The sequence below is a fragment of the Triticum aestivum genome, chromosome 1D (genome assembly GCF_018294505.1).
Source record: "Triticum aestivum cultivar Chinese Spring chromosome 1D, IWGSC CS RefSeq v2.1, whole genome shotgun sequence".
Taxonomy (NCBI): domain Eukaryota; kingdom Viridiplantae; phylum Streptophyta; class Magnoliopsida; order Poales; family Poaceae; genus Triticum; species Triticum aestivum.
In genome coordinates, this window is record NC_057796.1 from 436,404,527 (window position 1) to 436,420,148 (window position 15,622).

The 15,622-nt window shown below is 45.5% G+C and overlaps 1 pseudogene; it reads left to right on the plus strand.

The window, feature by feature from the left end:
• The first annotated feature begins 235 nt into the window (after positions 1-235).
• LOC123160150 (probable LRR receptor-like serine/threonine-protein kinase At1g51820) overlaps positions 236-15,622 on the plus strand; it is a 24,015-nt pseudogene continuing 8,628 nt past the window's right edge.

Genomic DNA, 15,622 nt, shown 5'->3' on the forward strand with positions numbered 1-15,622 from the left:
CTATAGCTCTGCTATAACTTTTCATAGCTTCTCACCAAGTCGCTGCTAAATGGCACAACCTGCTATTTGAAACATCGATGCACACACGGGCTAGCTTGCATGGTGATATTTTTCCCTATAAATACGGTAAAAGTTACAAGGTTTAACTTTTGAAAAAAAAATCTATATGCACTACATTATGGAACGAAGGGAATACTAAGAAACTTGGGTGTGACTAACTGCAGTACATGCCATCATGGCGATCAAGGCGAAGTATGAGGTGCAAAACAACTGGATGGGCGACCCATGCCTCCCCAAAACCATGGCGTGGGATAAGTTGTCTGTAACTATGCCGCTACTAGCCCTCCAAGGATAAAAAGTGTGTAAGTAGTTCATATTCACAACCAATACTGACTTATGTTCATCACCAATTGGGGAAGGGTTATATAATTACTAGCTACATGCATTGAAACTAATCCGCCTGATATTTTCTCTATGTAGAGACCTGTCCTTCAGTGGTCTAAATGGTGATATAACATCTTCTTTCGCAAATCTCAAAGCTGTCCAATACTTGTATGTTTGAAGTTACTACCGGGCCTATTTTGTCCATGTTGTAGTGTCTGTATCAAAATTGATAAGAATTAACTAGACTTGTTTCGTATCTTGTAGGGATCTGTCAAACAACAACTTGATAGGCTCAATTCCAGACGCCCTTTCACATCTATCTTCATTGACAGTTCTGTACGTCGGGCGACTCTTTTCAAATTGTACACATTCTCGTGAATTACCGGTGGTCATGTAAATAGTTCTGTTATTTCTGTTGTTTAGAGATTTGTCAGGCAACCAGCTTAGTGGATCAATTCCCTTTGGACTTCTGAAAAGAGTCCAAGATGGGTCCCTGAGTCTAAGGTATTTGTTGTCAGTCACATAAGGAGTGAATTGCAGAAAACCACCACATTGAAGCCTAGGTTTGCAGAAACACTCTTTTACGAATTTCTGCCAGAAAGCACTAATTCTGAGCTTAATCTTTTGCAAAAAACACTGACCGGTCTCTTTGGGCATTTTAACCTCAATTATGACAGGTGGGTCACACAAAAGCTGACATGGCGTAACTGTTGGTCCCAGAAGGCGTTAGACAAAGTGTGATATGAAATTACCAAATAGTCCCTGACATTTTTGCACGGGCACCCTTCAATTAGAACATGAAAAAGCAATCAGGCCCTTGGCCGCCTCACCCCACGCGCAGCAGGCCATCCCCAAGCTCGGGCTCGAGGTTGTCGCCCGGCGTCCAGGCCGTCGCCTCGCCCATCTCCGGCACCGGGAGCCGCCGTCGGGAGGCTAGCTACGATGCACTCCAGCAAGGACATGTTGCTGAGCGGAGTTGGAGAAGGAGACGGGGCGACGGGGCGAGGTGCTGGCGGCGGCCCGCGGCGGCTGGTGGTCTTGGCCGGCGGAGGCCCACGGCAGCTGGTGGTCTTGGCCGGTGGAGGCCCTGGTGGTCTTGACTGACAGAGGCCCCCGGCGGCAAGAACGCGAGCTGCTGCATGCGCTTCCTATGTGGCATGGCCATGGCGGAGGTTGGCGCAGGTGGGTTGCGAGGCGCCCCTCAGGCGGACGAGGCGGATGCAGGGCCGGCCTGTGGTCGATGACGCCTGCCAGATCTGAAGGTTTTCTGCGGCGGCGGAGCTCGATCCGGCGGCAGACAGCTGAAGAGCGGCGAGGCAGTGAGGATTTGGGGGCGGATTGTGCTGCGTGCTTCGGCGGCACGACCTGTAGAAGTGAGAGAGAGAAGGTCTCGGGAGGAAAGGACGGGCGGCGTCCTGAGCAGGTCTGCCGGTGGCGGGACCAGTGGTTGCCGGCGGCGGGGCCCCTGAGCACGGACGGGGGAGAGGGGTGGGTTGGTTGTTCCGTTTGTTCAGGAAGGAGCTTTTGGCAAAAAAAACATCTAACGACGTCTAGCTAGAACTGTTTCGCCACGTCACAAAAAAGGGCCCCACATGTCATAATTGAGGTTAAAATGCCCAAAGTGACTGGTCAGTGTTTTTTGCAAAAGATTAAGCTTAGAATTAGTGCTTTCTGGCAGAAATTCGTAAAAGAGTGTTTTCTGCAAACCTAGGCTTCAATGTGATGGTTTTCTACAATTCACTCGTCATATAAGTAATTGCAAACCCGATTCTTTTGTCCTCTTTAGCTAATTCACACATTCTACTTCACAACTTTTCATGAAACTTATTCGTTCCATCTTTTGGCTAGATATGGAAACAATCCAGGCCTTTGCGTCAACGGCACCTCATGTCAGCGAGCTGCTAGTGCTACAAAAACAAAGAGCAAACTGGCCATCTACATTGCTATCCCTGTAGTTGTAGTTGTGGTGATAGTATCCGCAGTACTGCTTTTTTGCTTGCTAAGACGAAAACACCCAGGTGATTCTTCGGCATGAGCACCATAATTATTCTGATATATTTCTTCATATTCATGATCACTACTAAAGCTAGCTGTGCCATTCGGCGCCTATGAAGGATCAATGAACAGCTCCGTAAAGCCGCAGAATGAGACCACACCGAGCTATACGCCAGCGAATGTTGGCTGTGGGGACAGTTCACTAAGACTTGAGAGCCGTCGGTTCACTTACCAGGAGCTCCAGATGGTAACAAACAACTTCCAAAAAGTGCTAGGCCAGGGAGGGTTTGGGTGCGTCTATCTCGGCTTCCTGGGGATGGCACTGAAGTGGCGGTGAAGTTGCGATCTCATTCTTCCAGTCAAGGAGTCAAGGAGTTCCTCGCAGAGGTAGAATTTCCAAGCATTACTTGAATATATTGGTGTTTCTATAACTCTAGGCAGCCGATGTCAAGAAATTAAGTGGTGACTTTCGAAGGGTCCTGAACATCTTTTCAGGCTCAAATTCTGACCCGGATTCATCACAAGAATCTTGTCTCCATGATTGGTTACTGTTGGAATATTAGGCAAGTTCATGATTAATTCCAGTAAATAATTCATGACTAGAAGAGATACTAGCATGCAATAATCTAGCAAACTAGAAGAATAGCAAGACATGCATAACAGCAGCAAACACGTAACAATAGCTGTAGAAACAGACATGAACAGAGGATGTTGGACGTACTGATCGTTAGCTATTATGGGTGCGACAGTGTTGATGACGATGTTGGCGACGATCTGCTGCTGACGGCGATGAATACGACGATGAGTAGCACCGCCCGACTTGGACGGAAGACGACCCGTGATGACGAATTTGAGCAGTCGCGCACAGCGCTTCCCAAAAACCTAATTCGTCCTCTCCCGGTGCAGGATCGCAAAGACGAACGGTTCCAGAGACCTGCTCTCCCACGCGCCGATGCACGCCGGCGTTTGGGATGGAGTAGACTACGATGGCGGCGCAAGTTGTGAGATGAGGCAAAACCCTAGGTGTTTTTCGGTGTGTATCTGGCCGCAGCCGGTAGCTGTATATATATTAGGACCAGAGGCGGACCATTCACGCGCATGTCGCATGTACGCCACGCCACGCCACGGCCCGGCCCGGCCCGGCCCGGCCCGGCCCGGCCCGGCCAGGCGAGGCGAGCGAGCGCGCGCGTGTGGTTTTCCCTTTCTCTTCTCACACACCACTTAGAGTGGTGGAGAGAACCCACTATATAAAGAGGTCCAACTCTTCTTCAACTTCCAAGGTGGGACTAAACTTAGCACCACCACTTGCCATTTTACACATGGGCTTTGAGATTTCAGAAATTGCTATGGGCCTAGCCCATTAATTCTAACAATCCCCCACCAGATCTCAAATACCCATTTAGAGATTTGCCTTCTCTCACCACTTGTTTAATATACCAGTGTTTCAGCAGAGACTGTTAAGTTGAACTTCTGCCTAGAACTTTAAGCTACATCCATTCACAACTTGACAATGGACTATGCCTTGAATTGCTAGTTTTGTGTGAACAGGTTTCACTCAAAGTCTTAACCAGTACCTGACCGCCAGTAGGCTACCCCGCGGTTTGGAGCTTATACGTCATACTCCCTGGTCTCTTCGTGAGCTTAGTAGAGATCACCCAAACCTCATAGACTGCGACGTTTACAGTCAGAACTCATATAGGTGTGTTCTTTCAAGACTGCTCTGTAGGACAGCATCTTTGCTAATTATAGCCAATAGAACCACATTAAGGCATGTTGCCAACCTGCCTTACAGATCTGAGAGTTTTGCATCTTCACTTGGAGACGATCATAAGTTATTACTCTCCTCAGTTAACCAATAGCTTGTTCTTCCCAGATCCTAATTCACGGGATCTCCGATCACAAAGGTTGGGTTACTACTATGGTGTAACATCTATGGGTCTCATACCCATCTCCCTCGATGCAATATCTATCACATTTCGTGATAGTCCCTTTGTAAAGGGATCTGCCAGGTTTTTGTCTGTTTGTATATACGTAACAGTTATTACTCCGGAGTTTCTCAACTTCCTGACAGACTTCAAACGTCTTTTCACGTGTCTTGATGACTTTGCATTATCTTTAGAATTGTTCACTTTAGCGATAACCGTTTGGTTATCACAATTCATAAGAATAGCCGGTACAAGTTTTTCAACAACCGGCAAGTCCATCAAGAGCTCACGCAGCCATTCTGCCTCAACAGTAGCTGTGTCCAAAGCAGTTAATTCTGCTTCCATAGTTGACCTTGTCAATATGGTTTGCTTGCAAGACCTCCATGACACTGCGCCACCACCATGAGTAAATACATACCCACTTGTTGCGTAAAGTACATCAACATCGGAGATCCAATTTGAATCACTATATCCTTCTAGCACAGCAGGATGCCCTGAATAAGTAATTCCGTAACTCATAGTACCTCTCAGATAGCGCAAGACCCTTTCTAGTGCATGCCAATGATCATCACCCGGGTTGGACATGAACCTACTCAGTTTGCTCACAGCAAAAGAGATATCTGGTCTTGTAGCGCTAGCTAAGTACATGAGTGAACCGACAATTTGAGAGTATCTTAATTGATCTCTCGTTTCTTTCTTGTTCTTTCTGAGTGTCACGCTGGGACCATAAGGTGTTGGAGAAGGCTTGCTATCCATAAAACCGAATCGGTTCAAGACCTTCTCAACATAGTGAGATTGCGTTAATGTAATCCCACTCTCATCCTTAATAAGTTTGATGTTTAGAATTACATCGGCTTCTCCCAGATCTTTCATGTCAAAACTTTTTGATAGAAAAGACTTGACCTCATTAATTGCATTAATGTTTGTACCAAAGATCAGTATGTCGTCCACATACAAACATAATATGACACTATTGCCCCCACCATGGCGATAGTAAACACACCTATCAGCCTCGTTAATGACAAATCCTGCAGAAGTCAGTGTTCTTTCAAACTTCTCATGCCATTGCTTAGGTGCCTGTTTCAGACCATACAAAGATTTTAACAACTTGCACACCTTTCTCTCTTCACCCTTTACCACAAACCCGTCAGGCTGATCCATATAGATCTCCTCTTCCAACTCTCCATTGAGAAAAGCTGTCTTTACATCCATTTGATGAATGATAAGACCATAAGAGGCAGCCAAGGAAAGTAACACTCGAATGGTGGTCATTCTAGCAACGGGTGAATAGGTGTCAAAGTAATCTTCGCCTTCTTTCTGAGTGTAGCCCTTGGCCACTAGCCGCGCCTTGTACTTATCAATAGTACCATCAGGCTTTAGCTTCTTTTTGAACACCCACTTACAGCCCACAGGTTTACAACCATATGGTCTATCAGTTAGTTCCCAAGTTCCATTAGAAAGAATTGAGTCCATCTCATTATGAACAGCTTCTTTCCAATCATCTACATCCGGAGATGCATATGCTTCTGCAATCGTCTTGGGTGTGTCATCCACAAGGTATACAATGAAATCATCACCAAAGGATTTTGCAATCCTTTGTCTCTTGTTCCTTCTAGGAACTTCATTGTTATCCTTCTCAAGGACTTCCTCATGTGATTGTTCGAAATATTCATCAGTTGTACTAGATTCAGGAATTATCTCAGAAGAAAATCTAGCAATGCTATGCATATCTTTCATAGGAAATATGTTCTCAAAAAATGTTGCATCACGAGATTCCATTATAGTATCAACATGCATATCAGGTACTTCAGATTTTACCACTAAAAACCTATAAGCAATGCTCCGTTGAGCATACCCTAGAAAGACACAATCCACTGTCTTTGGTCCAAGTTTGCGTTTCTTAGGAATAGGAATATTGACCTTTGCCAAACATCCCCAAGTGCGCAAATAAGAAAGTGATGGTTTTCTCCCAACCCACTCCCCATAAGGGGTTTTCTCTTTATTATTGTTGGGAACTCTATTCAGGACATGACATGAAGTCAATAGAGCCTCCCCCCACCATGCCTTAGATAAACCAGCAGTGTCTAACATGGCATTCACCAAGTCAGTCAATGTGCGGTTTTTCCTCTCGGCCACTCCATTTGATTGAGGTGAATAGGGAGGCGTCCTCTCATGAATAATACCATGTTCCTCACAAAATTCATCAAAAACTTTTGGAAAATACTCTCCACCACGATCGGACCTAAGACGCTTGATCTTTCTCTCTAGTTGATTTTCAACTTCAGCTTTATAGATTTTAAAGTAGTCTAATGCTTCATCTTTAGTTTGCAACAAATAAACATAGCAAAATCTAGTCGCATCATCAATCAAAGTCATGAAATATGTCTTTCCACCTTTTGTCAACACACCATTCATCTCACAAAGATCAGAATGTATGAGTTCTAGAGGTGCCAAGTTTCTCTCCTCGGCAGCCTTATGAGGCTTTCGAGGTTGCTTAGATTGCACACAACTATGGCACTTAGAACCTTTGGCAACTGTGAAGTTCGGAATTAAACTCATGCTGGATAGCCGAGACATTAAACCAAAATTAATATGACATAAACGAGAGTGCCAAATACTTGCATCATCATTAACACTAGCACAAATTTGGTTTATTGACTTATTGCAAAAATCTGAAAGAGAAAAGCGGAACAAGCCTCCGCACTCATAGCCTTTTCCTATAAATTGTCCAAATCTTGACACGATTACTTTATTGGACTCTAAAACTACCTTAAATCCATCTCGACATAGAAGGGAGCCGCTAACTAGATTCTTGTTCATAGTAGGGACATGCTGCACGTTCCTTAGTTGCACGATCTTTCCCGAAGTAAACTTCAGATCCACCGTGCCAATGCCACGAACAAAAGCATGTGACCCATTCCCCATTAGGACGGAAGAATCCCTTGCGACCTGATAAGAAGTAAACAGGGAGATGTCAGCACACACATGAACGTTAGCACCCGAATCAATCCACCACGAAGATGATTGAAATACTGAAAGCACAATAGGTAAATTACCATACCCATCAGTATTGCTAGCGGTCACCATGTTGACAGTCTTGGAGCTTGTTTTCCCTCTGCGGTCTGCACGTTCAGGGCATTCCTTGGAAAAGTGTCCAGGCTTCCCACAGGCGTAGCACTCTAGCTCAGCCTTGTTGAACTTCTTCTTCTTGAAGGTAGTAGTCTTGGTAGGCTTGTTGAAAACAGGTTTGTTCTTCCCTTTGTTCTTGTTCTGTGGGTACCTCTGCACCATGTTAGCAGTAGGCTGAACCTCACCTCCTTTTTCAGTAGTATCTTTAGCCCGAGCTTTTTCCTCAACATCAAGAGATGCAATCAGATCTTCAACTGATATCTCCTGTCTCTTATGCTTCAGAGTTGTGGCGAAATTCCTCCATGAAGGAGGCAACTTTGCAATCATGCACCCAGCCACGAATTTGTCGGGTAGAACACATTTAAGGAGTTCAAGTTCCTTCACAATGCACTGTATCTCATGAGCTTGTTCAACCACAGAACGGTTATTCACCATCTTGTAGTCATGAAAACTCTCCATGATGTACAGTTCACTGCCTGCATCTGTTGCACCGAATTTTGCATTCAGTGCATCCCACAGAATTTTTCTGTCGTTTATGTGCATGTACACATCACACAGACGGTCAGCAAGAACACTCAGAATGCATCCCACAAACATAGTATTGGCTTCCTGGAATTTTCTCCGATCTTCGTCGGTCATTCCCTCTGGAGCACCAACACTAGCGTGGAAAACTTTCAGAGCAGTAAGCCAGAGCGTGGTCTTCACCTGCCACCTCTTAAAGTGCACACCGGTAAACTTATCCGGCCTCAGTGCATCAGCGAATCCAGCCATAGTTAACTCAGGAAATTGCCTAGAATTAGGTTTTTGGATTGTTGGAATATTAGGCAAGTTCATGATTAATTCCAGTAAATAATTCATGACTAGAAGAGATACTAGCATGCAATAATCTAGCAAACTAGAAGAACAGCAAGACATGCATAACAGCAGCAAACACGTAACAATAGCTGTAGAAACAGACATGAACAGAGGATGTTGGACGTACTGATCGTTAGCTATTATGGGTGCGACAGTGTTGATGACGATGTTGGCGACGATCTGCTGCTGACGGCGATGAGTAGCACCGCCCGACTTGGACGGAAGACGACCCGTGATGACGAATGTGAGCAGTCGCGCACAGCGCTTCCCAAAAACCTAATTCGTCCTCTCCCGGTGCAGGATCGCAAAGACGAACGGTTCCGGAGACCTGCTCTCCCACGCGCCGATGCACGCCGGCGTTTGGGATGGAGTAGACTACGATTGCGGCGCAAGTTGTGAGATGAGGCAAAACCCTAGGTGTTTTTCGGTGTGTATCTGGCCGCAGCCGGTAGCTGTATATATATTAGGACCAGAGGCGGTATTGTGTCGCGACCACAATCCCAAACCGACTCGGTTTCTAATTCGTATACTTACCGGACAAGAAATCAAAAACTTGTCTGCCAAGACATAAAAATAAAACGGCAAAAGGAAGCTGTGCTCCTGCAAGGAGACGGACCGGATTTCGGCGGACCATTCACGCGCATGTCCGCGCCACCTCGCCTCGCCACGCCACGCCACGCCACGCCACGGCCAGGCCAGGCGAGGCGAGGCGAGCGAGCGCGCGCGTGTGGTTTTCCCTTTCTCTTCTCACACACCACTTAGAGTGGTGGAGAGAACCCACTATATAAAGAGGTCCAACTCTTATTCAACTTCCAAGGTGGGACTAAACTTAGCACCACCACTTGCCATTTTACACATGGGCTTTGAGATTTCAGAAATTGCTATGGGCCTAGCCCATTAATTCTAACAGTTACTGCAAGGATGGGAGTACATGGCACTTGTGTACGAGTACATGTCGGAAGGAAGCTTGCAGGAACACATTGCAGGTATGCAAGTTACAAAAAAAGTTATAAGCGGTATAGCTTCAGATTCTCTTGTTTCTACAAACGAAATACTTGCTTCAGACGTCAGCATCTGAAGGGCGACAGATATACCGCAACACTTCAGCACCTCGAAATACCAAAATGTTACTTCTACTCATCGACTTGAAGTGCCTATTGATCCGGAGTTCACAATGCTCAATCTTTTTGAGGCAGTGACAGCCACGAAGGATGTTTATCCTGGAGGCAGAGACTCCAGATCGCCAGACCACGCAGACCTCCCCCGTGAACCCTCCCCTCCCCCGTGCCTCACCTCCCCCGTGCGGCGGCGCCGCCCCGCACCGGGGAGCCCCCGCCCTCCTCCTACAGCCGCGCCGCACCTCCGCTCCCCTCACTAGTAGAAAAGAGGGCTTTGGTTCAGGCCGGGTCAGCCCATTAGTCCCGGTTCAGTCCAGAACCGGGACCAATGGGGGCACTGGTCCCGGTTCGTGAGGCCAGGGGCTTGCCGGGCCTCGTGGGGGCATTGGTCCCGGTTCGTCTGGCCCCTTTGGTCCCGGTTGGCGAGACGAACCGGGACCAATGGGCCTCACTCCTGGCCCACCACCATTGGTCCCGGTTGGTGGCTTGAACCGGGACCACAGGCTGCCCTTTAGTCCCGGTTCATGCCACGAACCGGGACCAATGAGGTGCCTATATATACCCCTCGCCCGCGAGCAGAGCACTCCAGTGCTCTGTTTTTCTCTGGCCGGCGAGGGGAGGGCTTTGTGGTGCTCTAGCTCACCTCCTATGCACATGAGGTGTTCGATGAAATGCCCGAGCCACACTAGTTAAGCTTTCTCCTCTCGAAGCTCGACCTCAAAGCTCCATTTTCCTCGAGATTTGTCTAGGTTTAGCGGCCCGTCACGTCCCATTCCCGTCTTCACCGCCGTCGATCGCCCGCGCCGATCTCGTCGCCGGCACCACCGTGGTGAGCCTCTTGTTCTTATCTTCTTTCTGAAAGAAAAAAATTCTTACTCTAAATAGATACTTGTCTAATTTTCTTACTATTTTATTGCTTGTTATTATATAGTGCGATGGTTTTGGTATCCGCCCCCGTCGGCCCTCGTCCTGTCTATGATTCGGATGTGGTATATATTATCTTTATAACTATTGGTTCATTTATTGTTTATGAAAATTATGCCGACCAACGTGACATAGATTTTATTTATCTAGGAGGTATGTGAACCGGAAATTCCAACCGACCCTATTGTCGAGAGGTTAAATTTAGTTGAAGAAGAAAACAATTTCTTGAAGGAAAAAATAAAAAAAATTGAGGAGGAGAAGATGATATTGGAGTTGCATGTTGCGGATGTCGTCGATGATCACAAGATCAAGATGGATGCAATGCGCTTGAAGATTAGAAAGATTAGAAAATATGCCATTCATACCGAGGCTTGGTATCATTATGCCGTTGGATCAATTGTTACCTTGGTTGCGATTATGATCGCATTTGTTTTCGCATTGAAATGTTTTACATAGTTTCAATGTATGGTTTAATTAATTAGATGCTCTGGAGAGCTATATGTTGTTAGATGAGTACTATGTATGTACTTTGGTTTTAATGTGATGATGAACTTCTATTAATTTGGTCACTTAATTATCTATTCATGATGTTCTGTAATGGTTTTTGACACACTTAATTATATATAATGCACGCAGATGAACCGGCAATGGATGTACGGTGACAGACACACCTCTGAGTACATTAAGGGCGTGCATGATTTTCTCGAAGTGGCTGAGGTAAACAAGCAGAATGGTTTTATGTGTTGTCCATGCCCTAAATGTGGGAATACGAAGTCTTACTCTGACCGAAAAATCCTTCACACCCACCTGCTTTACAAGGGTTGCATGCCACACTATAATGTTTGGACGAGGCACGGAGAAATAGGGGTTATGATGGAAGACGGCGAAGAAGAAGAGGACGATGACAACTATGTGCCCCCTGAATACGGTGATGCTGCAACGGGGGAAGCTGCTGAAGATCAAGAGGAACCAGACGATGTGCCCAATGATGCTGCAACGGGGGAAGCTGCTGAAGATCAAGAGGAACCAGTGCCCGATGATGATGATCTCCGCCGGGTCATTGACGATGCAAGGACGCAATGCGAAAGTCAAAAGGAGAAGCTGAAGTTCGATCGCATGTTAGAGGATCACAAAAAAGGGTTGTACCCCAATTGCGAAGATGGCAACACAAAGCTTGGTACCGTACTGGAATTGCTGTAGTGGAAGGCAGAGAATGCTGTGCCTGACAAAGGATTTGAGAAGCTATTGAAAATATTGAAGAAGAAGCTTCCAAAGGATAACGAATTGCCCGACAGTACATACACAGCAAAGAAGGTCGTATGCCCTCTAGGATTGGAGGTGCAGAAGATACATGCACGCCCTAATGACTGCATCCTCTACCGCGGTGCGTACAAGGATCTGAACGCATGCCCGGTATGTGGTGCATTGCGGTATAAGATCAGGCGAGATGACCCTGGTGATGTTGACGGCGAGCCCCCCAGGAAGAGGGTTCCTGCGAAGGTGATGTGGTATGCTTCTATAATACCACGGTTGAAACGTCTGTTCAGAAACGAAGAGCATGCCAAGTTGATGCGATGGCACAGTGAGGACCGTAAGAAAGACGGGAAGTTGAGAGCACCCGCTGACGGGTCGCAGTGGAGAAAAATCGAGAGAAAGTACTGGGCTGAGTTTGCAGCTGACCCAAGGAACGTATGGTTTGGTTTAAGCGCGGATGGCATTAATCCTTTCGGGGAGCAGAGCAACAATCACAGCACCTGGCCCGTGACTCTATGTATGTATAACCTTCCTCCTTGGATGTGCATGAAGCGGAAGTTCATTATGATGCCAGTTCTCATCCAAGGCCCTAAGCAACCCGGCAACGACATTGATGTGTACCTAAGGCCATTAGTTGAAGAACTTTTACAGCTGTGGAATGAAAACGGTGTACGTACATGGGATGAGCACAAACATGAGGAATTTAACCTGCACGCGTTGCTGTTTGTAACCATCAATGATTGGCCCGCTCTCAGTAACCTTTCAGGACAGACAAACAAGGGATACCACGCATGCACGCACTGTTTAGATGACACTGAAAGTATATACCTGGACAAATGCAGGAAGAATGTGTACCTGGGCCATCGTCGATTTCTTCCGACCAACCATCAATGTCGAAAGAAAGGTAATCATTTCAAAGGCGAGGCAGATCACCGGAAGAAGCCCGCCATGCGTACCGGTGATCATGTACTTGCTATGGTCAATGATTTACACGTAATCTTTGGAAAGGGTCCCAGCGGACTAGCTGTTCCGAATGACGCTGAGGGACACGCACCCATGTGGAAGAAGAAATCTATATTTTGGGACCTACCCTACTGGAAAGACCTAGAGGTCCGCTCTTCAATCGACGTGATGCACGTGACGAAGAACCTTTGTGTGAACCTGCTAGGCTTCTTGGGCGTGTATGGGAAGACAAAAGATACACCTGAGGCACGGGAGGACCTGCAACGTTTGCACGAAAAAGACGGCATGCCTCCGAAGCAGTATGAAGGTCCTGCCAGCTACGCTCTTACGAAAAAAGAGAAAAAAATCTTCTTTGAATGCCTGCTCAGTATGAAGGTCCCGACTGGCTTCTCGTCGAATATAAAGGGAATAATAAATATGCCAGAGAAAAAGTTTCAGAACCTAAAGTCTCATGACTGCCACGTGATTATGACGCAACTGCTTCCGGTTGCATTGAGGGGGCTTCTACCGGAAAACGTCCGATTAGCCATTGTGAAGCTATGTGCATTCCTCAATGCAATCTCTTAGAAGGTGATCAATCCAGAAATCATACCAAGGCTAAGGAGTGATGTGGCGCAATGTCTTGTCAGTTTCGAGCTTGTGTTCCCACCATCCTTCTTCAATATCATGACGCACGTCCTAGTTCATCTAGTCGACGAGATTGTCATTCTGGGGCCCGTATTTCTACACAATATGTTCCCCTTTGAGAGGTTCATGGGAGTCCTAGAGAAATATGTCCGTAACCGCGCTAGGCCAGAAGGAAGCATCTCCATGGGCCATCAAACAGAGGATGTCATTGGGTTTTGTGTTGACTTCATTCCTGGCCTTAAGAAGATAGGTCTCCCTAAATCGCAGTATGAGGGGAGACTGACTGGAAAAGGCACGCTAGGAGCGGACTCAATAATATGCAGGGACGGGCATTCTTGGTCTCAAGCACACTACACAGTTCTACAGAACTCTACCTTGGTGACCCCGTATGTCGATGAACACAAGAACAGTCTGCGCTCCAAACACCCGGAGCAGTGCGATGACTGGATTACATGTGAACACATCAGGACTTTCAGCAGTTGGTTGGAAACACGTCTCAGAGGTGACAACACTGTTTGTGATGAGCTGTACTCGTTGTCAAGGGGACCATCTTTGACTGTATTGACTTACAAAGGATACGAGATAAATGGGAATACATTTTACATGATCGCCCAAGATCAAAAGAGCACCAACCAAAACAGCGGAGTCCGCTTTGATGCAGCAACCGAGAGGGGAAAGGACACATATTATGGTTACATAGTGGACATATGGGAACTTGACTACGGACATGATTTTAAGGTCCCTTGTTTAAGTGCAAATGGGTCAATCTGTCAGGAGGCGGGGTACAGGTAGACCCACAGTACGGAATGACAACAGAGGATCTGAAAAATCTTGGGTACACTGACGAACCGTTCGTCCTAGCCAATGATGTGGCACAGGTTATCTATGTGAAGGACATGTCTACCAAACCGAGAAAAAGAAAAGATAAGGAAGCGAATACATCATACGATGAGCCAAAGCGCCACATAGTTCTTTCAGAAAAAAGGGCATCGTGGGAGTGGAGGGCAAGACAGACATGTCTGAAGATTATGAAAAGTTTCATGAAATTCCTCCCTTCAAAGTCAAGGCTGACCCAAGCATCCTGATAAATGATGAAGATTATCCATGGTTACGACGCAATAAGCAAATGACACAAGCGAAGAAAGAGTGAAGAATTTCTCCCGCAACTATTATGATGATACCATGCCAACTTTGTAACAGACGAGTATGATACCATTGTCCGTTTTGTACACAAAGTGCATCCAGTTTTTACCGTAACCCTCTCAACTTTCTTGCACATGCTATGTGGATGAAATGATGATACGATGCCAACTTTCAACCTTTTCAGAGTTCATTTGAAATGCTTTTCAATTTCAGGGTCTTATAGCTCAAAATAATCAATAAATGCATGAAAAATAAGAAATGAAGTCAGAAAGGGTTGAAAATTGATGATGTGGTTTTGAATGGTGCATTTTGAACACACAAAAAGTCAGGAGTTCAAATATGTGTAAAAAAATAAAATCCCTTTGTAACAGACGAGTTTCCCTATGAAATCCTGATACTTCGAAAGAGATTGTCCGTTTTGTACACGAAGTGCATCCAGTTTTTGCCGTAACCCTCTCAACTTTCTTGCACATGCTATGTGGATGAAATGATGATATCATGCCAACTTTCAACCTTTTCAGAGTTCATTTGAAATGCTTTTCAATTTTAGGGTCTTATAGCTCAAAATAATCAGTAAATGCATGAAAAATGGTGCATGAAAAATAACAAATAAAATAAATAAGTAATTAGAAACAAAATAATATAAACTTTAATAAAATATATAAGTACAAACAAAATAAAATAAACTATAATAACATAAATAAAATTTATGAAACTAAAATTATCAAAGTATTTTCTGTTCAAAACATTATAAGCAACCTCTAGTATTATTGAAACTAAAATTATATAAAATTGATGCAACTAAAATTATCGAAGTATTTTCTGTTCAAAATCATTGAAAGCAAAAAGAATTTTCATAAAGAACTTTTTTTGTTAGAAACTTTAATAGCAAAAAGAATTATCATAAAGTAAAATAAATAAGTAATTAGAAACAAAATAAAATAAAATAAATAAGTTTTTTGTTGTAAGTAGAAACAAAACAAAATAAATAAAGCAAAAAAGAAAACAAAAAAACAGGCAAAAAATAAAAAAATATGCCACCTACTGGGCCACCACGACGTGAATACGACTAGAAACCCATCGATGGGCCAGGATTCAGGCCCGCAGAAGGCCCAGTAGGCCCATCAGGCATAGCAGTGACAATTAGGCCCGTAAGCCTGCAATGGAGAGGAGCTCGAGAGGGGAGCGGCAGTGGGGCTTATAAACCACTGCGCGCCCCTCTCAACTAGCGAGGTGGGACTAAACTTTCGACGCGGGCGCAGCAGCACAAGGCCTTTGGTCCCGGTTGGTGGCACCAACCGGGAC